This window comes from Crotalus tigris, unplaced genomic scaffold (genome assembly GCF_016545835.1).
Source record: "Crotalus tigris isolate CLP2741 ecotype Arizona unplaced genomic scaffold, ASM1654583v1 scf7180000017546.9332058, whole genome shotgun sequence".
Lineage (NCBI taxonomy): Eukaryota > Metazoa > Chordata > Lepidosauria > Squamata > Viperidae > Crotalus > Crotalus tigris.
The window spans coordinates 9,177,700-9,187,550 of NW_024096465.1; the positions used below are offsets into that span (position 1 = coordinate 9,177,700).

At 41.9% G+C, this 9,851-nt stretch overlaps 1 protein-coding gene across 2 annotated transcripts in view; it reads right to left on the reverse strand.

The window, feature by feature from the left end:
* The window catches only part of ESRRG (estrogen related receptor gamma), a 495,287-nt gene extending 490,157 nt beyond the window's left edge, over positions 1–5,130 (reverse strand). For both annotated transcript variants that reach the window (XM_039336514.1, XM_039336477.1), the window contains exon 1: positions 4,990–5,130. The gene's annotated coding sequence lies outside the window, so the exon portion shown is untranslated. The remainder of the gene's footprint in view (positions 1–4,989) is intronic.
* Between the last annotated feature and the right edge of the window lie 4,721 nt (positions 5,131–9,851).

The following is a 9,851-nucleotide window of genomic DNA, read 5'->3' on the forward strand; positions in this document are numbered from 1 at the left end:
GTTCTAAATAGGATTACAACCTGAAAGTAGTTTGAAATACAAATGACACTTACTAAGAGTTTAATATTGGAAATAGCATACTCATAGCAAAAGTGTGGGGGGTTGAGAATAAGAGAGAGATAAACAGCTTTTAAAATAGTTTATATGTGGAAAATTTAATGAAAACAAGACTAGAAAGGTCTCTTTTCTGTAGCTGCTAAAATGAACATGCAAGCAAGAGAAAGGCTGGTAAGAGATGTTCTAAATGTGTTCCTGTTTTCCCCTGTATTTCTATTTATATCTTCTTTTTCTTTCTGATTCAAATTGGAAGTCCTGCCTATATGGCACTGGATAATATGTATTCTGATTCTCTAGTATGTAAGAGAGTTGAAATAGGTAAGAAATGCATTTAGTTAAAATTTAAAATTATTGTGAAATTCTAACTTTTGCTTTTGAAAACTATCCTGGACTACCTTCTTTTCTATTTGTTTAATAGCATATAGTATATTGATTCACACATATGTTTTTAGTATGAAAAGTACATGCATAATTTTGAAGAACAAGGAAAGGGAGGGAGGTAACAATACTGGCATTTCTAAGTTATCTAGTACATCTTTTGACATGACTGAAAAAGTGAGCAGTGGTACCAGAAAGACATTGGACCCTTTCTTTCACTGAAAATTCTGTTTATTGTAATCTGAATATATGCTGAACTATCTATAGTTACAAAGTCGAGAGACCATATCAACAAACTAAAAGATAATTTATATTTTGAAGAAAATGCCACTAATTCCAAATAAACAGAGATTTCTGTCCCTTAACTAAAGCAGTGTTTAAATCTTCACAATGAAACAATATGCATGATTTTTCTCACCTTTTGTGTTCACGTTTTTCCTTCATCCACAACCAGACTTAATCTCTATGAAGTATCCTTGTACATTTTATTTACAATTTCAGTGAAGATGCTTCTCTGCCCATGTTTTATCATTTACAAGATTCAGATTAAATGTATATCATCTCATGACACCTGGGAGATGTGTGAACATTATGACTGATGCACTTACAATGAAATGGCCTTTTCCACCTATTAAACTGTTTAATTCAAATTTAAAAATGCATAGAGGGCTTTTCTCATGAAGCCTACATTTTTAATCCTCTTTATTATGCCAAGAGAACATAGCCCTAACATGTATAAACTATATACAGGCAGATATTTACCAATAGTATATGAGGCCCATTAATAATATTTCTAAAGAAATTTAATTTTTATCAGAAATTGAAAAAGCAGGTACTTTTAAAAGTATTTTGCCATGCAACATGTAACTAATGGATCAACACTTGGTTGATCTGTGAAAAGAGAAAAATGGAGAAAAACTAGGGGGAAAAAGTGGGATGAAATTTCCCGCTCAAATGAACAAGAATTATTATGAGTGGAAAGACCAGTGGTGGAAATCTACTGTCAATCTGATTGAATAATGATCAGATAGGATGAAAAGCCTAACCGAGGGTCTTAAGAGGTAAGAGACTGAGGAAGAGGGAAAGCATGGAAAATATTAAAATAGATAAATGATACGACACAGTTCTAGATAGAAAGAGTAGTTTGAGAAAGGGCTAAAGGGAAAACAATAGGCTGATGATATGTGAAGACTGGACTAATATGTGAAGACTCTTGAATTCTGCTGAGGAAGGAAAACTGAAGATGGTTTGGTGGAATTAGAGGCTCTTATCTGGATCAAACTGAATCTAGTTGTCAGGGATTAATTCCACATAAGAAATGCACACAGGCTGAAAGAGGCAGCCTACTACAACTAACAGTACTAAAAGTTGTTCTGTTTGAAACATTTAAGGAAGAGCAAATCCCTACATTTCAGAAATAAGTACTGATTGGCTTACACACCTATATTTTTATCGCTTAAATGATACAATATAAAACACGTATTTTTGGTGAATAAGCCATTGGACCATCACTTTATTATTATTATTATTATTATTATTCAAAATAGTACTTCTCAGGAGAAATTGCTCAGCTGAAAGTAATCAGATAATTCAGTTACCAGTTATATACTATGTGTCTCTGTGTGTTTGTATATACATACACACATGCACACAAACATAGATTAGATAGATAGATAGATAGATAGATAGATAGATAGATAGATAGATAGAGATATAAAGAGATAGATATAGATATGTATGTATTATTTCTACAGTTATACCTAATTTCATGGTGTTTTTAACAGTTGTTAGTGGTCCAGAGTCACAAATGTAAAATGGATTGTCAAATATATTGAAATAATACACAAATAATAAATAAAATATTGACTAAATAAATAATGAGAAATCATACTAGAACCCGTGTATAACTATTCTAAATGTTCTGAAGCACATGGAGAGTTTTCTGGGAAGGCATATAGAATATTCCAGTTTCATTATGTTTACCATGATAATCATTCCAATAAATTTGTAATTAACAGTAGAGAACAACATCCTACATAGGTTCAGGAAATTAACTCTTGATAACTAATACTTTCCAATTTAATGATTACTTGTACTTTTCCTATAAAGAATTAACTTGAAATCTATGTAAACAGACTGTAAGATTTTTTTTAGGAACGTTTGGCCTTTTGCAGTTCTTAGTATCATCCATTAAAAAAGAAAATAAAGGATATTGTATAATGAAAGTATTTTCTATCACACTTTTATACTTCCTTTTACTTCAAACATTCAATCTATGCTTGGGAATGATTATTATTATTTTTTAAAACTTCTTTTATCATCCTAACTTACATGTAGAAGATATATCTGCTATTCACAACTTTAGGGATTTTGCCCTGAATAGGCTGCAAAGTGCTTTACCATTGGAAGAAACTATGATGTTATGCCACTAGGAAAATGAAGGTTTGATATTTTGTAAAATCTCATAGAAATGGCTGGATATAGAAGTTCTTTTCAAAATTAGAGCCTAAAAACACAAAACTGATTTCATCACATTTCAGTTAGTTAGGAAGTAACTGTGTACTTTCCCAAAACAACTTTTCAGTAAAAGCAAAACTTTTCAGATATGCCAAACTAATTTCAAAACCAAGTTTAATTTTTAATCACCTTTGAGTAGCTTCTCAAACTAAGCAGCAGAATATAGAACAAAGATCTGAATGTAAATAATTTCAATTATCTGAACTCTACTGCAACTGTACTGTAAATGAAAAAATATTTTATTGGGGCCAAACAATTAAAACTGTTGATTTTCTACAGTTACATAGTAATGATGAAAATATTTAATGTTATCTCCCCTTTTCAAATATTATATAAGGGATACCCTCCCATCCACCTCCTAGGTTTGTGACATTATTTCTCTTTTGACAAGTATGTCTCTTTTACACTACCCTTCAAATTTTGACCATGGAAAAAAATATAAAAAGAAAAAATAAACAGTATGGACAGATTGGAAGTGAAATTGGAGAACTCTTTGTTTCAAGAGAGAGCATCTGCATCCAAGGTACTGAATAAATTGCGAATATTAACCTTCCTTCTTTAGAAAACCTGATGAAAAAGAAGTGAGGACAAAATGCAAAATATGGACCACGCAGCCTTATGTCTAGAAGACTTTTGAAAAATGGGTTAATTTCTCTACCGGTTCAATTATATGGGGGGGAAATGTATTTAACCCTCGATAACACCTCTCCCCCCCCTTTTAAAATAAGGTCTCCCCATTATCTTTTCTGTGATCCGCCGAGTTCCTTGCGCTACAATCTTAAAAAGATTAGCGACCTCAAAGATTGGCGAAATACAAGTTTTGCCCGACGGCCGCCCTCGCGTCCTCCCCACCCGCGAGAGAGGAGAGGCGAGGGCTCGCAGGGGGCCGCGGGGAAGCTGAAAGGCTGCCTGCCTGCTCGCTCGCTTGGCCGCCGCTCACGGAAAAGGAAGCTTTTCCGTCGCCTATAAATGGCCCTGGATCGAAGTCACTTTTTCCACTGGAGGCAGCAAAGTTCGAGCGGAGCCCCAGCAAGTCGCTGCTGCTATTTTCTGGGACTTCGCTGGCCCCTCCGCTATGCGCCCAGGCACGGAGACCCCCCCTCCTCCTCCTCCTCCTCCTCCCTCGCGGAATGCCCATCTCGGGAGCTGCTGCCCGGACCTCGAGCCGGAGACCGTGCAAGGGCGGGCAGAGAAGCACCCGGGCGCCCCTCCGCTCTTAAGAACCGGACAGGGATCCCGGGCCCCCTGCCGCTGCTGCCTGGGCGGACTTTAGGCCCAGGCTCAAGCGGGTTGCCAGCCCGGCTCCTTCGCTAGCAAAAAGCCCTCCCCGTCCCTTCTTCCCCAGTACAGGGGTCACTGGCTGGCAGTTGGTTGCCATCCCACGCCCGCCTCGACCAAAGCCGCCTTTCCCGGCCCCTGCAAGATTTGCATCCACTCCGCGCTTTCCCACGCGCAAACCGGAGTTTTAGCCCGACTCAAGCGGGAATCTGGTTAATTTATGGTTAGGCCGTTTAAGGAATGCACGAGAAGGAAATCTTACAAATTTATAACAACTGCCAATCCATGGGGGGGGGGGGAGCAGTAGCTAAGGTTTTCAGTCTTCCAGGGGCTCTCTAGGGCCCTCTGTCTACATCAGAACAAAATAAAGTAGACTCTTCTTTGGGGTGCTTTTCTATCTGCCTCTCTCCACCGTCCTGGGAGGCAGCTGTCCACCAATCACTTCTGTTTGGGAATCGCAAAGACCCTTTCCCTTCAGCTTTGATTCCCAGACGGATCGATCCAACCCTGCCTGACTTTAGGGAGAATCGCTTAGTGCCACTCTTCTGATAATTGAATCTGAGGGACACCCCGCGACAACGGCGGGGCTCAATCTCAGCCCCGTTCCGCCTACTCGAAGTCTGTCTTCCTCGAGTCCACGGTCTCTTTCGTCTTCTTTTTCCAGGCTCCCCTCTGTCTCTTTCACAATGGGTTTTCCTAAACCTTACAAACTGTGCTGGGAGTGTGTGTGTGGGGGGGGGATCGCGGCATGGTACTCACAAGGTTGTGCGGCGAGCGCTGTGCCCGGACTCCCTGCAGCTGGAGATCTGCTCTCGAGCCGGCTTTGATTGCAGCTCGTCTTCTCCGCCCGAACGGCAATCAAAAGCTGCGGCACCGGTCACTTTGCAAAAGGGAACAAACACGGGAGGGTTTGCGTTACTCCAGGTTCATGTGTGTAGCCTATAAATAGCGAACTTTTTGATGGAATCAGCTAACAAATGAGAAGAGAAGGCGTAATTTTGCGCAGGGAGCCCCCCTTTCTCTTCGGAAGATTAACCCCCCCAGGCCGTTGCCAGGGCTGAAAAGTGTGGGTGTACTGTAGTAAAGGATTTAGTTCGGCGGTAATTGTGCTTATGTTTACTGTGTGTTGTTAGGGCGCTGGTGAGTTCTTAATTGCCCACATATGCTTGGAATTGGCTTGCCTGGGCTACTGAGACCTGGCTAGGGTTACCAGCGGTCGCCCTCTATTAAAAAAGTTATTAATTGGACGAGGGGGGGGGATTATGGCTGGAATAGAAGAGGCAGGTCGCGTATATGCAACGAAGCACCTCTGGTGCGGATCCGCTTTTGAAACTTCTTTACACCGAGTCCTTCAAGCCTGGGCATCAGGATAGTTCAAAATTGTTGTAAAGTCCAGTATTGTTTACGGTTTTCTAAACCCCCCTTTGCCATTGCAAAATGAATGCAAAGTAAGTGGGGCTTTCATCCACTTCCCTCTGCCCTTTTGCTCCAATAGCTGCTCCCAGAGAAAAAGCGCCCCTCGGCGTCGACTAAACGTGAGGAGGACGCCGACACTCGCGTCATCAATAGGACAGGTTAATGTCAAAGATGGTCAATAAAGTTGCGCGGGAAAATAACGCTCCCCCCCCCCCAGGATTGCAGGTTGGTAGAACGAGATCATTGACAGGGGTTGGAGGAGAAATTCCTCGCCCTTTCCTCGCCCCTTCATTGGCTTCAAGGCGGGCACTTGAGTGGGGTGGGAAGGTTTCCCTCACCACCAAGGCCTATGGATTCTGAGGGCCACTGATGGCCTCGGCTGCTCAGGATGCAGCCCGGAGCTCTGGCGCTCGGCAACAGTTTTTCTCCTTCCTCCCTCCGGCAGGTGCTGACCTGTCGAGGGGGGGGGCGACCCGCTGAGTCTGCGAATTGAGCAGTTCGCTCCGCAGAAGCTCTCAACCGGCTGCGCGCCCTGAGAAAGCCTGGGGATTGTATGGCTTGAGAGTGGCGGGAGGTGTGGGTTTGTGTGAGTGACTGAGGTACCGCCGGGCGTCAGGAGGCCCTGACTCTCTGGGAAATGTCCACCCTCCTCAGAGCGGGGTTTGCCTCAAGCGACCCTCCCCCCCCCTTCCTGGAGAAGTGCGAAGACTTCGAGATGTTCTCCTCCTCTCGCCTTATTATCAACTTTGCTCCTTTTCAAACGGTTCTTGCCTCTTGGAGCCCCCTTTTCCCTTCTCTTGCTTTTCTTCTGGGGCCATCTGTCTCTCCCCCCCCCCGCCCATCTAACGCCCTCCTGCTTCCTTCCAGCCCCTCTTCCCGCCGCTTCTTTCCTTTCAGGTGGGCGCTCCCGCCGGGCGGTTTTCCCTGAGGTTGGGGAGTTAGTTCTGCAGCACCCACTCGGGGGGGGGGCGCTTTCCCTCTCCTCACTGCGCTTATTGCGTTTTCCCGAACCATCCCCTCACGTCCCGGTAGGCTTTCATCTGCCCTCCTGTCAGTGGCGCCCTGGATGTTGTCTTCATCCAGACAGTGGACACATCAGCGGCCAACTGACAGCTCAGCGGGCTACCGATGATATACAAGGAAAGGGGTCGCCTGCTGCTGTGCACATGTGATGGCAAGAGCGGCTTGTGAGGTGTCTAGTATATAGGTCTCATTTCTTTTGCCCTCCCCCCCAGTACCTCCATTCGGATTAATTAAACACATGCTGCAGACCCAAGGACACACACACACACACACACACATGCGACAAGGGTTTTACCTGCCCATTGACGTTTGCAATATGTGTGTATCTGAGCAGCTAAAAAGTAGCTGGGAAAGCCTGCTCCCCTGTGCTCAAGATGGGGGGGGGGGAGATTAAATGGTTACTTCTGGCAGGCTCCAAGAGGCTCTCAAGTGGTTTTGAGACCAGCAGTCAGGTCTATCCATATACATTTCCAATCTCATGGCTCATAAACTATTAGCAAAAGGATTTCATTATTCACCTTCTGTATCCTACAAAAGACAAGGGGCTAAAATAGACTCTTGGTTACAGTTAGAACCAAGCAAGGTTTAAATCTCGGTGTGCTGAGGAGCTAAGCTGCGGCTGTTTCAGCCTTCCTTTCTTTCCCTAAGTCTGTCCATCCATCTATCTATTCTTCCTTCAGAGGGAAGGAATGCTTTACGGATGGCATTCCTACCCTAGGAAGGAAGAACTTTGCCTTATACTTATTGGAGATGCAGAAGGGGCACTGTAAGTTACCATGTCAGTGATCAAAAAAAGAGCACAAGAAGCTCAGGCAACTAGCACTAGTCTGCTCAGAGGCTGACTGACCTTGAGAGCGTAGCTCTCAAAAATCCTTCAGTGCTGCAGAATTCTGGCCTTCGGATTATTACTGCGAGAATAATTGTTGTCCAGGAAGCCAAACCAAAGCAGTGGGACTAGGAGGTAATTGGAATGTCATTTTAAGGAGTCTAAACTAAACTAGCTCTGCTATGCATTTGGATTATGCCATTTCTCAGAAGTAATTGGTTTGTCTTCTGAGCAAGAATCAGCAACTAGGTAGAAGATATTGTGCATGGGGGGGGGGGTGGAGGGGAAGAGGTATCTTGGATGCTTTGATGCAGCAGTCATGAATAGGATTGTTGACCTCTTCCCTGTTTTCTTATTTCAAAACATTAGTACTGAGCACAATAGCTTTAGCTAGCATAGTCCTGTTTGGGTTCTTCGTTACTGAGACTGCCTAAAAAAGAGAAGACATCATTCTATATCCCATTTCCCATAAAAACCTTGAGACGCATCACCAATTCACAAAAGTAGAATAGAACCCTAATTGTAAAATGCAAAAGAAAATCCTGTGCAAGGTTTCCTCTCTTTTTTTTGTATTATGTTACACTGGCTTTAAAATTATTGCAGGGATCATTAAGAAGGTTTAAAATAGAGAAAGAGAGAGATGCATTAACGTGACAATTTTGACACCGTGCAACAAAATTATTTGAGTGAAGTCTCAGGTCACTTTCAAGGAACAGGCCGATATTCTTGGCTGTTTAATATACATGGTGTGGGAAATGCTAGGAAAACCCACAGCTAAGAGCTGAAGTCCTAAAGAAAAGAATCCAAATTACTACTTAATACATATGTGTATATGTTTGGAGGGCCAGAGAGATAATGAAATGAGGTATTCTTCAAAGATAGAATTTAAACTTTATATAATGACCTTCTCTGAGGATGGAATTGGATATAATTTAGAAAGACGGGGGGGGGGGAATAATGAAGATTTAGTGTGAATTACTGCAAAAGCCTAATAATCATGTTATTATTTACAATTAACAAATAATTGTAAATCCAGTTATTAAGTGCAACTCAGTTTTTGAAATCACCTTGACTTGAGGAACATCTGCATATCAAATATGTGTAAGTCCCACACATCTTTATCTGATCTGGGAAATGCAAAATACATTTTAAAGGGTTCCATATATATTAGACTTTCTCATATATTTACTTAAAGAAAAAAAAGATTTTGTATTGGGTAATTGATTGAGACTCAAGTTGTAAATTATATCATAATGTTACACAGTTCCAACAAATTCACATGGCATTTACACTCAAATAAAGAGGACGTGGAACTTTTTGTCAACTATACTGAATTCCTGACCCTAAAGTTGGATCAAGATCAGGTCTCTCAGATCTGGGCTGCAAAATTCTGGATGGCTACTAGATGGCAGGAAAAAATTACAGAAAACATTAATTCAGATAGGACTTTTGAGCAATAGTCACTTCTTCAGCTCTGCACCAGTTCCTTAAACTGGCAGGACCAAAAAGGTCTGTCCTTGAGATCTGCCCATCCAGCCAGAGCAAGAAGGACAATTTCTGTGGCTATACTTCACTTCCACTCTAGCTGTATTGTTCTTGTGGTCAAGCTTGTTTACACACACACAAACACACACACACAGCTTAGATTCAACAACATGAGGGAAAGCAGCGGAAAGATTAGCAGATTGCAGTTTATTAGTTAATTTATGTGCAGCATGCTGGCTAGCTTTACCCTAGGGGAGAGGTGGAATTTGTTTGTCACTCTACATTCCATTTTAGAATCCTACCTGAAAAATAAAACCTTTATGCCCATTTTTGTGGGGCAAGCAGCACAGTGCTAAATAAAAGCCTTTCTTGGACCCAGCAGGTGTTTTTTTGCAGCAGCAGCAGGTTTACCCCATACTTTCCTAGACAGATTTTTATTGTCTTTTTGTTTTTATCCATATTACCTAAGCAGCCGAAGCAGATTCCAAATCACAACTAGTTATTGGAGTGTATAACTCAGGAGTTAAATAGTAACTCCTCTTGGAGGTAATAAGTAATAAAGGCTTCTACTTCATTAGAAATGTGTGATTATCACTCCCTTCCATCTACCTAGAGGTTTATCTGTACACCACAACACTATCGCAAGCCATATATTTGTCATAGTATTAAGATGTAGAATTAATTGTTGGTGTAGTCCAATAGGATTCTAGTGGTGATAATTTGATCACAGATTCCAAACAGCATTAAGGACTGATTCCAAGAAAGGCTTTTATTTAGCATTGTGTTGCTTGCCCCACAAAAATGGGCATAAAGGTTTTATTTTTCAAGACTGGGGATGAACTGACAGAAGGGTTGTAGATATATTTTCAAT